This window comes from Tenrec ecaudatus, chromosome 17, assembly GCF_050624435.1.
Source record: "Tenrec ecaudatus isolate mTenEca1 chromosome 17, mTenEca1.hap1, whole genome shotgun sequence".
In the NCBI taxonomy this organism is placed as follows: domain Eukaryota; kingdom Metazoa; phylum Chordata; class Mammalia; order Afrosoricida; family Tenrecidae; genus Tenrec; species Tenrec ecaudatus.
Genome location: NC_134546.1, coordinates 40,957,621 through 40,973,521, shown reverse-complemented (window position 1 = coordinate 40,973,521; position 15,901 = coordinate 40,957,621). Strand labels below are relative to the sequence as shown.

The 15,901-nt window shown below is 38.4% G+C and overlaps 1 protein-coding gene across 5 annotated transcripts in view; it reads right to left on the bottom strand.

Annotated features, from left to right (window-relative positions):
- The window catches only part of FOXN2 (forkhead box N2), a 76,070-nt gene that overhangs the window by 41,395 nt on the left and 18,774 nt on the right, over positions 1-15,901 (bottom strand). For 3 of the 5 annotated variants that reach the window (XM_075536087.1, XM_075536085.1, XM_075536086.1), the window contains exon 2: positions 12,721-12,988. The exons of the other annotated variants lie outside the window; for them this stretch is intronic. The gene's annotated coding sequence lies outside the window, so the exon portion shown is untranslated. The remainder of the gene's footprint in view (positions 1-12,720; positions 12,989-15,901) is intronic. 5 annotated transcript variants of the gene reach the window in all.

Here is a 15,901-nt window from a genome sequence, read left to right as displayed (position 1 = left end):
TAGTCTACCTACCTACCTACCTATACCAACCTCCCTTGCTCCCACCCCCCGGCCCTTCTTTTCATTATTCATGGGAGTTGTGTGAAGGTTTACAGAGCAGATCATCAGTTATACATTAAACAATTCATACATAGGTCGCTTCTTCTCAGCCATTGCAATCCCCCATTGATGTTCCTGACACCAGCCATTCTACCTCCACTCTGCTTTTCCCACTACCAATTTTCTTCCTCTCCTTTTAAAATTTAGTCTTTGGGCAAATGCTTCTCCCTTTTGATCTCAAATAGTTGACTTCTTCTAAGCTGTGAGCAACTCCCTGTTGTTAGTGAGAATGTAGGGACTATCAAGGAAGAACCACCAGAGAAGTAGGTTCGAGTCAAGATCATGAGACAGAGTGGGGAGTAGTACTGAAACTGAGACTAAAAGGCAGAACAGTGGGCAGGCTTTCTGGTCCACAGAGACCAGAGTTCAAGGGACCACATGCTGAAAGGCAGTAGAGACTTGGCTGATGGCTGAGGAGTTGTGTTGGTGTGGAGCTAGGACTGTATCCTTAGCATTTTCTTATCCGACTTTGCCAACCTGTTAACTTCCCTAATAAATTCCCTAATCGTAAGTATCGTCTGAGTTCTGTGTGGTCATCGCAATGGATTATCAAACCCAGCAGCACAGTAGAGTATCCTGGGAAAAGCAGAGAGGAGTTGGGACGAGTGGTGTCAGCTACATCAAGAGGGGAATGCAATAGCTGAGATGAAGCAACATGTGCATGAAAAGTTCGATGTAAAACTGATGAACTGCTCAGTAAACCTTCACCAAACTCACAATAATGAAAGGTGAAAGGAAAGGAGATAGGTAGAAACACTCATGTCAGAATAGGGTAAAGAAAGATATAGATTGGAGGCCTGTCTGACTTCTGCCTTGTGGCAATTGGCTATAGGTCTGTGTGGCGTTGGAGTCTCCTTATCCTCTGTGAAGCCAGGTCGGGCATGGCCTCCATGCTCCTTATTCAGGTTTGAATCACAAACTTGAGGTTAGTGGTTGAACACAATGCATACTCATGTAACAGCTACTCAGAAATTAGTCTCTTAACTACCAACTAGTAGTCGTAGTAGATGGCTAAAAACATGTTATTCCTCTGAATTACAAGATCAGAATAAATCCCAACTACTCTTACGATGTAAAGCACTATTACAGCAGCAAATGTGCCATGGAGTTACATAAAATGTGCATCCAAGCAGAGTTAAACAAACATGTCCTAACTAGTTAAAGGCTAATATTCTTTAAGTAAGGCTTTAAAAGTCTGGGAATAAAAAGAACTGTTTTTATTTATTTATTTATTTATTTATTTTTTAAAAAAGAACTGTTTTTAAACCAATCTTTTACAACACTAGGCCACTAGCTAATTAAAACAGTGAGACCACTACAATTAACAAATAATCTATTCTCACAAATAAGTAGGTTTAAGTAGTAAGCAAATGTATTAGAAAATATTCTACTTCACTAATGATCAAAGAAATACAGAGCAAAACAAAAATGTAGTGTGTTGGTCTGGGTAGACTAGGGAAACAAATCCATAGACACTTAAATGTGTGTAAGAAAGAGCTTTATATACAAGAGCAGTTGAACATTGAGAAAACATCCCAGCCCAGTCCAGATCAAGTCTGTAAGTCTGATATTAGCTCATATGTCTGATAACAATCTATAAAGTCCTCTTCAGACTCATGCAACATATACAATGACACCAAATGCAGGAAGATCGCAGGCAAGTGAGTTGGAAGTCCTATGGATCCAGTGGCAGTGTAAGCATCTATATCTCAGTGCTGGCAGTGGTGTTGTAACCATCTCTGCTCCACATGGCTTCTCCGGCTCCAGAGGTCTGGCTCTATCAGTCTCTTTCTAGTGTCTTCTCCACAGGGATATCTCACAGGGAGTTAAGTGGAGAGAGTCTCCCGCCTCCAAGGAGGAATACTGGAGTTCCCAGGGTCCTCAGAAGGTCATGCCCACACAGAGGCCTCATTGGCTATGACCTGATTTACAGGCCAGACCCCACCCCTTCACTCTGAATCCTCAAATTGACACCAGATTATATAACTACCACATGTATTAAATATGATAATACATTTAACTTAGCTCCTGTTGTGTAGTAACCACAACTATTAATAATAAAATAATGACATCAATTTTTGTTCAAATAAGCAATAGTTATATATATATATATATAGCTTGGCAATGACCTAGGCCATTTTGTAAAGCTAACTAACTGGCAATTTGTATCAAGAATCATTAAAAATGTATACCCTTTGACTCAATAATTCCACTTAAGGATCACTTTCATGAACCCGCCCCACCCCCCCCTCTTCAGCGCGCGCGTGCGCGCGCGCACACACACACACAAAACGGTATGGAGGCTCCTCTAACTATACATACCTCCCAGCTTCCTTTTACTCTATTCTGATACCAACCAGTCTTCCCATGAAACTATTCTACTGCGTGCACTAACCCATTGCAGTGGTCACAGGTAACTCATAGACAATACTCACAATTAAGGGGGTTTATTAGGAATATTAATAGGCTGCCAAACCACCATGCATATTCTTATTGTTAACAACCAGAGTCTGAAAAAATTAAGATAGTCACTGATTCACAGCAACACCTCTCCTCAGCCAGTAGCCACGTTTCTCTTTAGTCCTTTGTCTCTCTGCCATGCAGGTTCTGCCTTGGTAGGACAGAAGTCCATTTGCTGCTCTGCCTCAGTCTCATAGACTCCACATTGTTTCTCTGCTCTGTCTCATGGTCTTCTTGCCTTGGTCTTTGGTCTCAGTGTGATGGCCTCTGTAGCTTCTATCACTACAGCTAGTGACTTCAAAAATGCGCCACTGGTGGCTCTGAATGGTCCCAAGATTTTTCTCTGTTCCTGCTTCTGTGACGGTTCATTATTACAGCCAGGGGAATGAGGACTAAGACTGACCAATGTAAAACAGGCCCTGTTTGCACAGTCACTTGGGGAAGTTATGAGGCAAGAATACTCAACTCACTGCTACTAAGTTGATTCTGATTTATGGTGACCCTACATGACAGGGTGGAACTGCCTCTTGCGTGTATAATTCTTTACGAGAGTAAAAAAAATCTCATCTTACTTTCAGAGCGGTTGGTAGTTTTGAACTGATGACTTTACAGTTAGTAATCCAACACCAACCACTTCTACTACCAGGGTTCCTCTACAGACATGGAAAGACACACACACACACACACACACACACACACACACACACTTCTAAAACTAATTAGATAGTGTAAGACTAAAAACAACCTCCTTATCCAGTAATATCAATAATTATAAATATTAAACTAAATGCCCAGACCCACTATCATCAAGTTTCCAAGCATGTACGAGTGCTCTTTCACAGAAACTATCATCGTAATCTTTTTGCCTGGTTCAATGCCATGTTCCTCAAAGAAAGCAGGTAAGGTAAGCAAATGTAAATTTTATTTTCATCCGATTTTTTTGTGTGTGCCAAAGCTGAAGTTTCATTTGGAAAGATGGGGACCTTTGCAGATAAATTGCTGTATTTGGTCCTTGCAGTGATAAATTTAACTCATTAACGATGGCAAAGATGTCAACAAAGTAAGCTGTTTCAGGCAGTTCACTTTTATTGCTTAAAAGTGCTTTGAACTGCGGTCTTGCTTTCTGATTTAAAACCGTTTTGAATTCATGCAGCTCAAAAACACAATTTAAAACTTTGCCTCTCGACAATTTCACTTTAGTATGAAATAGCAGAGCATTATTCGATGCATCCAACTCATTGCAGTTGTGAAAACAGTCGACTATTTAAAGAGTTCACCTTTACAAAATTGACAGAACTTAAGACGTTTTTCATTACCTCTTGTAACTCTTGTGGCAGCACCTTTGTTGCTAATATATGCCAATGAATCAGACAGTGAGTTTCGATGACTTTTGGTGACTCATTCAGTACCAAACATTGAAATCCAGGTTGGCATCCTAGCATAGCTGGAGCACCATCTATCAAACACCCCAAGCATTTTCCCAAGAGATCTTCTGCTCTTTCAGAAATGAGCCAACGGTGTCAAATACATCACATGCCGTAGTTGTCTTTCAAGAGGTTTGCACAAAAGAAACTCATCTTTAAAGTCACGTTCATTATATACCTCACATAAACCAGTAACTGTGAACAGTTTGCAATGTCTGTAGATTCATCAAGCTGGATGCTAAATATTGGAAGTGGAGCAGATTTAATCTCCTGGATTACCTGATCAAGAATATCAGGAGACATGTCATCTATTCTTCTGCGGACAGTGTCCTTAGATAAAGAAATTTTGTAACTCAATTTTGTAACAAATTCATCTCCGATCATAACTTGAACAATGTCTTTGGCCGCTGGCAACACTAAATCCTCAGCAATGGTGTGAGATTTCACAGCTCTGGCGATTCTGAGTGCCACCAAATGTGAAGCTTCAACGGCTGCTACATTTTGTTTGTACTACATGCCACTAGTGTCGAGTCTGGCTTTCTTGAGTCCATCAGCTTTGCTTCTAAAATAGTGGTATCCTTGCTGGAAAAGATGCTTGTTATCAAAATGGGCATTTTAGTTTGTTCTACTTCATACATTCGGCTGATAGAACTACACAACAAATAACACATTACGGTTTCTCACTTCCTGTTGCAATTATTGAGGTAGAACCATACTGTGAAAAATCCTCACTATATTTTCTTAACGTTCTTCTCTACGTGATCCATTGTCATGGGATGGTTTGCCAATGAAAATAATATATAACAGCTTTAATAATACAAAAGATTGGAACTCTATGATGCTCACTCTCCCGACACAACAGCTGGAGCCAAAGTGGGTGAACAAGTAAATGTGGTGAAGAAAGCTGATGGTGCCCGGCTATCAAAAGAGATAGTGACTGGGGTCTTAAAGGCTTGAAGATAAACAAGCGGCCATCTAGCTCAGAAGCAACAAAGTCCACATGGAAGAACACACCAGGCCTGTGTGATCGAGTGGTCCCAAAGGGATCAGTTACCAGGCATCAAAGAACAAAAAATCATATCATTGACTGCACACCTCCATGATAGGCTCACTGAAGACAAATGGGTGCATAAGCAAATGTGGTGAAAAAGCTGATGGTGCCCGGCTATCAAAAGAGATAGTGTCTGGGGTCTTAAAGGCTTGAAGGTGAACAAGCGGCCATCTAGCTCAGAAGCCAAAAAGCCCACATGGAAGAAGCACACCGGCCAGTGCGATCACGAGGTGCCAAGGGACCAGGTATAAGGCATCATGCAAAAAAAAAAAAAAGAGATATAAGTGTGTGTATGTATGTGTATATGTGTGTATATGTATATATGTATATGTATATATGTATATATATATACCATATTAAATGAAGGGGGAAGTGCAGAGTGGAGACCCAAGGCCCAAGTGTCGGCCAATGGAGATCCCCTCATAGAGGGGTTTAGGAGAGGAGATGGGTTAATTAGGGTGCGAGGTAGCACCGATGAAGAACACAGCTTTCCCCCAGATCCTGGATGCTTCCTCCCCCAAACTACCATGCTCCGAATTCTACCTTGCAAGGCTGGATAGGACAGAGACTGTACACTGGTACATATGAGGGCTGGAGGTACAGGGAATCCAGGGTGGATGATACCTTCAGGACCAAGGGTGTGAGGGACGATACTGGGAGAGTGGAGGGTGAGTGGGTTGGAAAGGGGGAACTGATTACAAGGATCCACATGTGACCTCTTCCCTGGGAGAGGGACAGCAGAGAAGGGGGGAAGGGAGACTCTGGATAGGGCAAGATATGACAAAATAACGAGGTATAAATTACCAAGGGCACATGAGGGAGGGGGGAAAGGGGACGGAGGGGAAAAAAAAAAAAAGAGGACCTGCTGAAAGGGGCTTAAGTGGAGAGCAAATGCCTTGAGAATGATTGGGGCAGGGAATGTATGGATGTGCTTTATACAACTGATGTATGTATATGTATGGATGGTGATAAGAGTTGTATGAGTCCCTAATAAAATGTAAAAAAATAAAAGAGGAGAAAAAAATGATTAGGGCAAAGACTGTACAGATGTGCTTTATGCAATTGATGTATGTATATGTATGAACTGTGATAAGAATTGTATGAGCCCCTAATAAATTGTTAAAATTAAAAAAAAAGAGTTGTACGAGTCCCTAATAAAATGTAAAAAAAGAAAAGAGGAGAAAAAAATGATTAGGGCAAAGACTGTACAGATGTGCTTTATACAATTGATGTATGTATATGTATGAACTGTGATAAGAATTGTATGAGCCCCAATAAATTGTTTAAAATAATAATAATACAAAAGATGATACATGGCATAGTCAGTCAATACAGTTCATTAAATTTCATGATTTACCATTCTCTGTGTTGCTTTAACATACCTATTACTATCACAAGGGGGCAGTATTCACATCAACCACGGCTGAAAATAAAGACTGATCAGCATCCAGATTAAGTTCCCATGGTATAATTTTTTTTGCAGTAGCTGATGACTTTACTGTATGATTTTACATTTACCCAATAATTATAATTCACGAAGTATCATTTTATCTCCAATACTTCTGCTTTCAACACAGTAGCTGCTCTCCACACAGCAGTTGCTCTATACACATGTTTGCCTGGTCCACATAAGTACTTTATGGCGCCAACCCTGTCACATACACCTGTATTTGTACGGGGTGGGGTGTATGTGATGGGGTTGATGCGATGTCATCACACTGAGTACTTGTATGTGGGTGTATCTGCATATTTGCAGACCCGCCTGAAGAAGGATAAAGGAGAGGAGTCTCTGTTTCTAAGACCATCAGAAATATGTGGTTTTCCTATGGTCTTAGGCGACCCTTATGAAAGGGTCATTCTCCTCCCAAAGGCATTGTGACCCACAGGTTAAGAACTGCTGCTTTAGAACAATCAATCACTGAAGATCAAAGGGATAGCATTTGCCCAGGATAAAGCTCAGAGACTGGAAAGGAGGACAAAGGAAATGGTAAACAGAGAGGAACTGGGGAGAATTGTAACATTGTGGGGATCCCAATCAAAATTAAAATACAATATGTGAACTGTGGAGTGAAAAACCAATTTGCTTTTGTATACTTTGATGCAAATCATAATGAAAAGTTGAAAAAAATATCTTTATGGAAGCAGACTGCCACATCTTTCTCCTATAAAACAAAATGCATATAAAAAATAAACTAGTGAATGGACAAAAAGTACACAAAATAAACTAATAGCATTATTACCAGTAGCTTGGAAATTTCTTTCTTTTTTTGAGCTTGCTATTTTTATAGCTTTAAATTATAACAAGAAACTTTAAGGGATAAAAGATTGAACTTGGTTATTTTTAGTTGTGTTTCCATTCCACAGACAAACCTACACCACAAAGAGATCTGGGCTTACATTTGTAGGGCAAGTCAAGCACAGAAGCCACTTCTTGAATTTGTAGTACAGCTGGTTCTCTTAAAAGCTTTTCAGTAACAAGAACAGCTCACTGGTAAACAGAGGAATGATTTTAGCATAATGTGGCAAACCCAATGGTTTGTACATATTCCCAGGCTATATTTTTGTACTAACAACTAACAACTGAACTTAAAATAGGTTAACACAGCAGAAAGCAGCAAGCTGCTGAAAATACATTACTGTCTACAATTCTCGTTCAACCCATGTGCTTCCTCTTGGCACGGCCTGGCCGCATGCCCTTTCTTAGAAATGCCCAATGAGTCCGCACTGCAGACCTTTGTGCATCCTATGCCCTTCTCTCAGTAACCGTGCAGCTCAACCCTTCCTATGCCCTTCTCTCAGTAACCGTGCAGCTCAACCCTTCCTATACCCTTCTCTCAGTAACCGTGCAGCTCAACCCTTCCTATACCCTTCTTTCAATAACCGTGCAGCTCAACCCTTCCTATACCCTTGTCTCAATAACCGTGCAGCTCAACCCTTCCTATGCCCTTCTCTCAATAACCGTGCAGCTCAACCCTTCCTATACCCTTCTCTCAATAACCGTGCAGCTCAACTCTTCCTATCAGTTTTCAAGGATGTATAACGCTACAAAAGAAAAAAGGTTTGTATTATTTCAAAACTTCCAAAAATACTCATTTTGAAAACTCTACTTTTATGAGAAATCAGTTCTTAAAATGAACTGAAACCATTCGGTTCCAGATCACTAAGAACGTGCATGATGGTCTGCTTCAAAAAACCAAATGAGTGAGAGGTGTAAGAGCCCTCAATAAAATAAAATATATTTTTCAAAATGAGCAGAGAAAAGAAAATCTAAGCCTGTGGTGTAATACTTCCCCAATTTACTAATCTTTTAATAACACTACTCAACAAACCACATGCAACTGTTACATAAAACAAATGTCACTCAAAATAGCTACAAGAAAAAAAAACTTTACATTCACTTGGGAGGCCCTGGGTACAGTGTCACTAAGTAATCTGTCAATGCATTATCTCAAGAGAATTTAGGATTTAAATATACCTTCCACCTCTCCACGCTATCTTTGCAGTTCATGTACCTCCCAAAGGTGTCTAGCAGAAGTCTGCACATCTGCATGGGATGATCTGGTATTGTAGCACTATTCCCTCTAACACCATGAAAATACCAATTTCACACTGGAATTCTTAGATCATTTCCCAAAGGTCCAGAGCACTTCTGCTTACACTGATAAACACTGCTTAAGAGAAAACACTTTACAGAGACTAAGCAAGAGAAGAGAAACGCAAAGGTTTTCTCATAATGTCTAAAACATAACATGCAGCTTCACAAGAAAGTAGCTTTTTTTGCCCCAAAATAACTAAATTAAAATCATAAAACTTTGATTCTAACAAAATGGATTTTTCCTATCATTTTAATGGATTGTATAAAAATTACCATGTTAGGATTCTTAAACACTACATTATTTATCTTTCCAGATTTTTAAGGTATCATACAACTAAATATGTTCTGAAACTACCCCTAGGTTCATATACAATCTTGCCTTTCAAATATATGTAACTTTTCTAATAAAAGATTTTAATAGATTGTTACCTAACGGAATTGGTATTTTACATGATTTGTAGGATACCAATCTTTGAAATGAGTTAAAGACTTGTTTGATGGTCCAGGAAGTGAGTTTCTCCTATTTAGTTGATGTTTACACTGTGATTAAAAATATATAAATGTCTATTAGATCAAACTAATTAACATTTCATTTTTTCTATATTCACATTGTTTGTTTTATAGGGTAGGGAAAGGGACTGCTTTAATTATTTAAAAATCTGAGAAATAAATAAATGAGCTGCTATTAATAAAACTCCCCACTATACCAGTAAAATTTATCAATTTTTACTTTTGGTTATTTTTTTACTAATTTTGTGGCTGTAGTTATTAGTAGATGAACTTAAGTGTTCTCTATCTCCCAGTACCTACCATATACCCTTATGTAGCAATTCTTTTTTCCTTTAGTAATTCTATTTGTCCTAAGACCTAGTTAAAGTGATACACCAATTTTCATTTCATGGATATTCACTTGGCATATTTTTTTCTACTAATTTACTCTTAACCTTCTTTTCCTTGCAGTCTATTCTACATGCCATGTTCACTGCCATCGTATCACTTCTAATTCATGGTGACTACAGTGGGCAAAGTCGAACCAACTGCCCCTGTGTGTTTCCAGACAGAAAATCTTTACAGGTGTAGCAAGTCTCATCTTTCTCCCCTGGAGAGGCTGGTTTTCAAACTGCTGACCTTGCAGTTAGCAGCCCAACATGTAACCCGACGATGCACCCTCATTCCCTGCCATCCAGTCAATTCCTTCTTGACTCTCAGAGTTGCTATATTTATGACCAGTTTTCAACTACTTAAAAATATGCAATTTAGCATTTCTTTTAAATGAGATTCTGCTGGTCGGTTTTCGGGTGCTTACTTTGCCCTGCAAGGATGTTTTTATTAACTACTGAATTCTAAGTTGGTGGTTATTTTTTCAGTATGATTTTTGTTAAGTTTCTGAAAAATTCCATTACTTTTCAATTACGTTTTCCACATAGATTTTGAAGGCCTCTTGTATTCCATTTCTTTGGTTTTTTCCATTATTTTTCTTGAAAGTATCAAAGGTAATTTGTCTTTCATTAGAATTTTTTTTCTCTTTATTATATTTTCCATATTTTACACCTCTGTATTATATTCTGAACTATTTTCTTCAGACTTACCCAGTTTTTCTTCGAGTCAATTTACTTTACCCATATACTGCATTTTTATAATTATATTTTTTCAAAAGTGATTCCTTTTTCAAATGTTTGCCCTTTTCCTAATTTTTAAGCTTATTAATAACTCCAAAATAGGGCTATTTGTTGGTCTGATTCTGATTCACTTGTTATCATACCTGATTTTCTTGGAAAGTTTAAAATTTTTATTATTAAGCCACTTGTTTGCATTAGAACTTTACCAATGGGAATTTTTGAAACTTGGGTTAAAATTGGGTCAATTTACACAACTGCTGAAGACAAAAAAGAGTGTACATAAGCACATGTGGTAAAGAATGCTGATTGTGTCCAATAGTTTTAAAGGCTTGTAGTTAAACAAGCAGCCATCCTCTAGTTCTTTAATATTTCCTCCCCTTACTATTATAGTTTTTATTTGTTTTACCTCATTAATCATGTTAGATTTGCATATGTTCAGTTATATATTTAAGATCACTTGGTACATGAAAGCCAAGATAGGTAACCCTTTGGAAACAGCAACAGGAGAAAAGGTTCCCTAGGGGGGAAGGGGCAATAAGGAGCTCATGGCACAGATGACTGTATACCCCACTCAATGGCATCAACGATTAGAATTGCATATTAAATTAAAATTGCATATTGAATTGTGTGAGATATGGTTAAAAAAACAACAACGTTATCTCAGGGAAAATAAATAAGGGTTCCTGGGGACTAGGGTAGGGGAAGGAGGAGGTAAAGGGGAGCTGATAATTGAGCTCAAGAAGAAAATGTTCTGAAACTCATTGTGGTAGCAACTGTACAATACTGTTTGATGTGACCGAACTACGGGATGTTATGATATCTGTGAGAGCTCCCAATAAAATGATTAAAAATGTCAACAACAACAACAAAAAAATTAGGTCAATTTGGAAATGACTTAAAGAACTCAGTTGCCAACCAAAAGTCAGGGGCTCAAACCCAGCAAGCGCTCTGCTCTACAGAGCTGTAGCAGTGTACTTCATTAAAGACTTGCAGCCTGGAAATTCTATGGGGCAGTTTCACTGTATATGCTTGAGTATAAGCCAACCTGAATATCAGCCGAGGCACCTAATTTTACCACAATAACTGCATTAAAAATGTGCTGAAAAACTCAGCTTATACACAAGTATATATGATACTCTGTCTAGGGTCGCAATAGCCTCCATAGCAGTGGGCTAGAAATGTTTGTTTAAATCAAGCCTTTGAGGATGCTAACAAATCAGATTCACCAAATTCTTAGCATAGAGGTTCAGACTGCAAAACAGTACAATGGTTGGCTATGTGAACAATTTTTTCAGTGAGATTTTGCTTTTTCCTTAAGAGCAACAATCTAGAAAGGTAATTTCTTTTATCCTAAGGCCGTGAAGAGAAAGAATTTCTAGATCACTCTTAAAGTCTAGAAGTTACCCCTATATGGCTTCAGATTAACTAGGAAGGCTATTTTCCTGCTTCATGCTCACTTTGGTTGGGCCTGGATTTTTGTTTCTGGGCCCCGGAATTCTGCAAGGCAAGGAAAACAGAAATTCAACTGATTTGGCAAATACCTGCAAGCCATTAGTCAGCTTTAGTAATCCACTTACTCACTGTGGGCTTCCAATTGATGTTTGGCCTAAGTATTAGTTACTTTTTGCAGATAGATACATGGATGTATTTAAGATTTTCTCAAGCATTTCAGATTGTTTGCTGTAGAAAGGCTTGTCTGGGTACTAGGAAGTACTACTATGCTGCTGGGAAGAGATGTTTCTCATGGCAAGATCACTCCCCATGGATTCTTGTTTTCTTGTGCCTCAGCACACTTGAGAGATTCGATACACTTCCACCAGGAAGAGTGGCTCATTATGACAGAGATTCCCAACTGGAAGTAGGTAGACATCAAAAGGTAAAAAAGTCAGAAGATGAAAATAAAAAACTATGCAAAAACTTTTATGCTCCTTCGACTACGGAAACATCCCGTTTTTGTCCATTTGGGGTTACTAGTTGAAAATCAAGAATAAGGAACCCTCCTGATAAGCTAGAATGTAGCATAGTATGAAACACTAAAATGTGAGAAGTACATTTTAGTATATGTATTTAGAAGTTTAAAATACATTCTAAAAGTAAACCATTAGCTATTTTGGATTATGGTTACAGTATCTCTCTACATCTAGCAATGTAAATAAAAGGTAGAGAAAGAGAAATACACAATTGGAAATAACCTCTCCTCATTCATGTCTAAGAAACTTCAAAACAAAACTCCCAGGTCTCTACTCCTCACATGGCTGTTATCAGAGCTATTAAAATGTATGACAAAATAGCGTACATATATAAAATAAAAGTCTTCCTTGAGAAAGAAATTGACCTACACAATGCTAGAAAATAAGTACTAGGGGAAAGGAAGGGGGGAAAACGCACGTGCGTGTGTTATGTGTGTGTGAGAGAGAATGAGAGACATAGCAAGAGGGATAGTAAAATCATGAAAGTAAAAACATAGATCACCTTTTGACATTACAATCCTATCTGGAGTCTGTGGAACAGAGGGTTGAGAGCAAGCGCTGTGGTTGTTGCTAGGTGCTGTCAAGTCAGTTCCCATTCAGCAAGACCTTATGCACCATTGATCAAAATACTGCCTGGTCCTGCACCATCCACATAACTGTTGTTAAGTTTCATTGTGTCACTCCATCTCCTTGAACGTCTTGGTCTTCCTCTTTTTTGCTGCCCCTCCACTTTACCAAGCATGACGTCTTTCTCCAGGAACTGGTCTCTCCTAAGAACATGGTAAAAGCACATGAAATGAAGTCTCATCATCCTGGCACCCAAGGAGCTTTTTAACAAATCAAAGACAGATTTGTTCTTTCAACATCTCAAACCCACTGTCATCGAATCAACAGACCCATAACCAAAACAAATTCACAAGCCATTGCCATCAATTCGATGCTGACACATAGCAATCCTGTAAGACAGGGTAGAACTTCCTATGAGTCTCTGAGACTGGAACTGTTATGGGAGTAGAAAGCCCAGTCCTTCTCGTGGCAGCAAAGAGTACCTACTATGCTACCAGGGCTCTCTGATAAAAGGCTTCCAAGGCTGTAACTCTTTATGGGACCAGACAGCCTGACCTTGCTGTTAACAGCTTTAATGATAAACCAACAGCATCACCGGGCTTTTTGTGGAGAGACTGCTTTGGTGTAAATCCTAGCTCAGTTACACACTAAGTATGAGGCCTATTAATTCAGAATTATAATAGTTCTGTCATAGATTATTAGTTCAAATTAAATAAAAAGAAAACACTTGGAACAGAGGTACAGAGTAATTTCATAACAAATACCAGCTGTGGGGATCATGGTGATCAGTACTGTCATTCATTTTTCAAATTATTGACTTTTTTCCTAAAGTAGTAGACTAGTAAGTGTCAGATCCTTCAAACACTAGTAAAATCAGTAACTATCCTTGCTTTTGAGGTTTGGAAAATACATACACAGTATATATGTAATATATATATTATATACACTACACACAGTGTAAAGAATGGATCTGTCTCATGAGCGACAGGACCCACTGCCCAGGCAGCACTCTGAAATGAGTCCTTCTCAGAAGAGCTGCAATAACATTTCAACACTTATTTAAAACGAGACTTTCACTTCCTTAATTGAGTTGCTTCATATACTTCGTTATATTGCCCTTCTTCAAATCTTTGCAGCTTAAAGAAAAACCGACAAGAGAACTTAAAGCATATAAACTCACAGAACTTTTCCTATTTTTATAGTTATGACCCCAAAAAAGTTTGTTTCTTTACTAGATGGCTCCTGCCTGATGCCAAAATAGAGTAAAGCAAATAATTATACACCTCTGAAATACAAAATGTAGAGTTTTCACTATCAGTGTTATTCTCGATAATAAAAACCGAAGACAGCAGCAAACAGACTACAGTGAAAACAGCACGGAAATATAAATGGCTACATATAGTTATAAAGACTGTGTCTAGCCATTTCAGTATCTACAATCTGTTGTTTAAAAGTCCTATCACATTAAAATACTCAAGTAATCATCTGACTATCTATATAAATTATAATTTTCAATGTATCTGGAGCATTTTAAATTACAAAAACTATTTAATAACCCCCAAATTACCATAGATACTCGAATATAAGCCGAGGTATCTAATTATTACCTGGGAAACCAGAAAAATGGATTGACTCGAGTATAAGCCTAGGGTGGAAAATGCAGAAGCTATTGGTGAGTTTCAGTAATCAAAGCAAATGAAAATTACTAAAAATTGAGACATCAGTGGGGTAATGTATTTAAACATTTATTTTAAATAAAAAACCTAAAACACAGGACACGTCATTTAACATTGTAAGCCAGCACAGTAAGTGGAAAACAGGTTCAACAAAAACAATAAGGTACCAACAATGATACCTTAAGAGAACCATTCCCTGAGCTAAATCAGCAACCAAGCTAAAATGTAAAGAGTTAAAATCCTTCAAAACTGGATTCCTCATCATCATCCGTATCCCAATGCAGAGCTTCAGCTGGTGTGAGGTCATCATAGATGCTGTCCTCACTGAGATTGCCATCATCACCATCACTGCTGTCATTTTCATACAAAGTGCAGTCTTCACTGCCATCCATAGCATTACTAATACTATATTTCTGGAAGGCACGTCGCACCATGTCTTCTGGAATGTCTTCCCATGCATCTCGAACCCACTTTGCTATTAACTCTATGTCAGGCTTCATGAGATTTCCTCCTGTTAGTCGGGCTTGACCAGATGACATCCATTCATGCCACATCCTTCACACAAGGTCTTTAAAAGGCTTATTCAAAGATGCATCCAGAGGCTGCAGTACAGATGTAAACCCACCTGGAATAACAGCTAAAGTAACTTTACTAACTTTTGCCAATTTTTTTTTATGTCATCTGATGGGTAGGCTCTGAACATATCCCAAACAAGTAACAATGACTTTTTTTTTAAGGGTGCTCCTGGTCGTTGGTTCCAAATTTCTCCCAGCCATTTTTTTGTTCCGTCTTCATCCATCCAGCCTCTAACATGTGCACGCACAGTAATTCTTGGTGGGAAATTGATCTTTTAAAAATAATGACAAGATTCAGCTTAGCTCCTTTAGCCAAACATGATAGAACTGTAAAGTGACTTTTTTCATTTCCTATGGTTTTGAGAAAAATGGTTTGTTTTACTCCTAAACTTGCCACAGTTCTGTTGCTTGGAAGATCAAAAGTCATGGCAGTTTCATCCATATTCCCAATATCTGCCAGGTCATAATTATAAACCTTTCTTTGTTTTATAATAAATGACCGGAATGACATGACATAATTTTTTCTTCAAGGTCTTGTGGCAATTTCTGGGAAATCTTTGTTCTTTGTCTCAAACATAGTAGGCCAAACCTGGTGCTTTATATTTGTCATCCTTGGCCATTTATAGAGCACGTACGTGGATTCCCATGTGTTGTTGCGCAGTAACCATTTTGACGACCCTCCATAACCCATTTATGCAATTCAATCTCTAGAGTACCATAAAAAGATGTTAAACCAAAAAAAAAAAACCAAAAAAGATGTTAAACCACTACAAGCTTTGTTAGCTTTTGGAATCAGTTCCAAGTCAGCCTTAATTTTCCGCCACTCTCTCACTTGCTTTACGTCAACACAGAATTCCCTACTTGC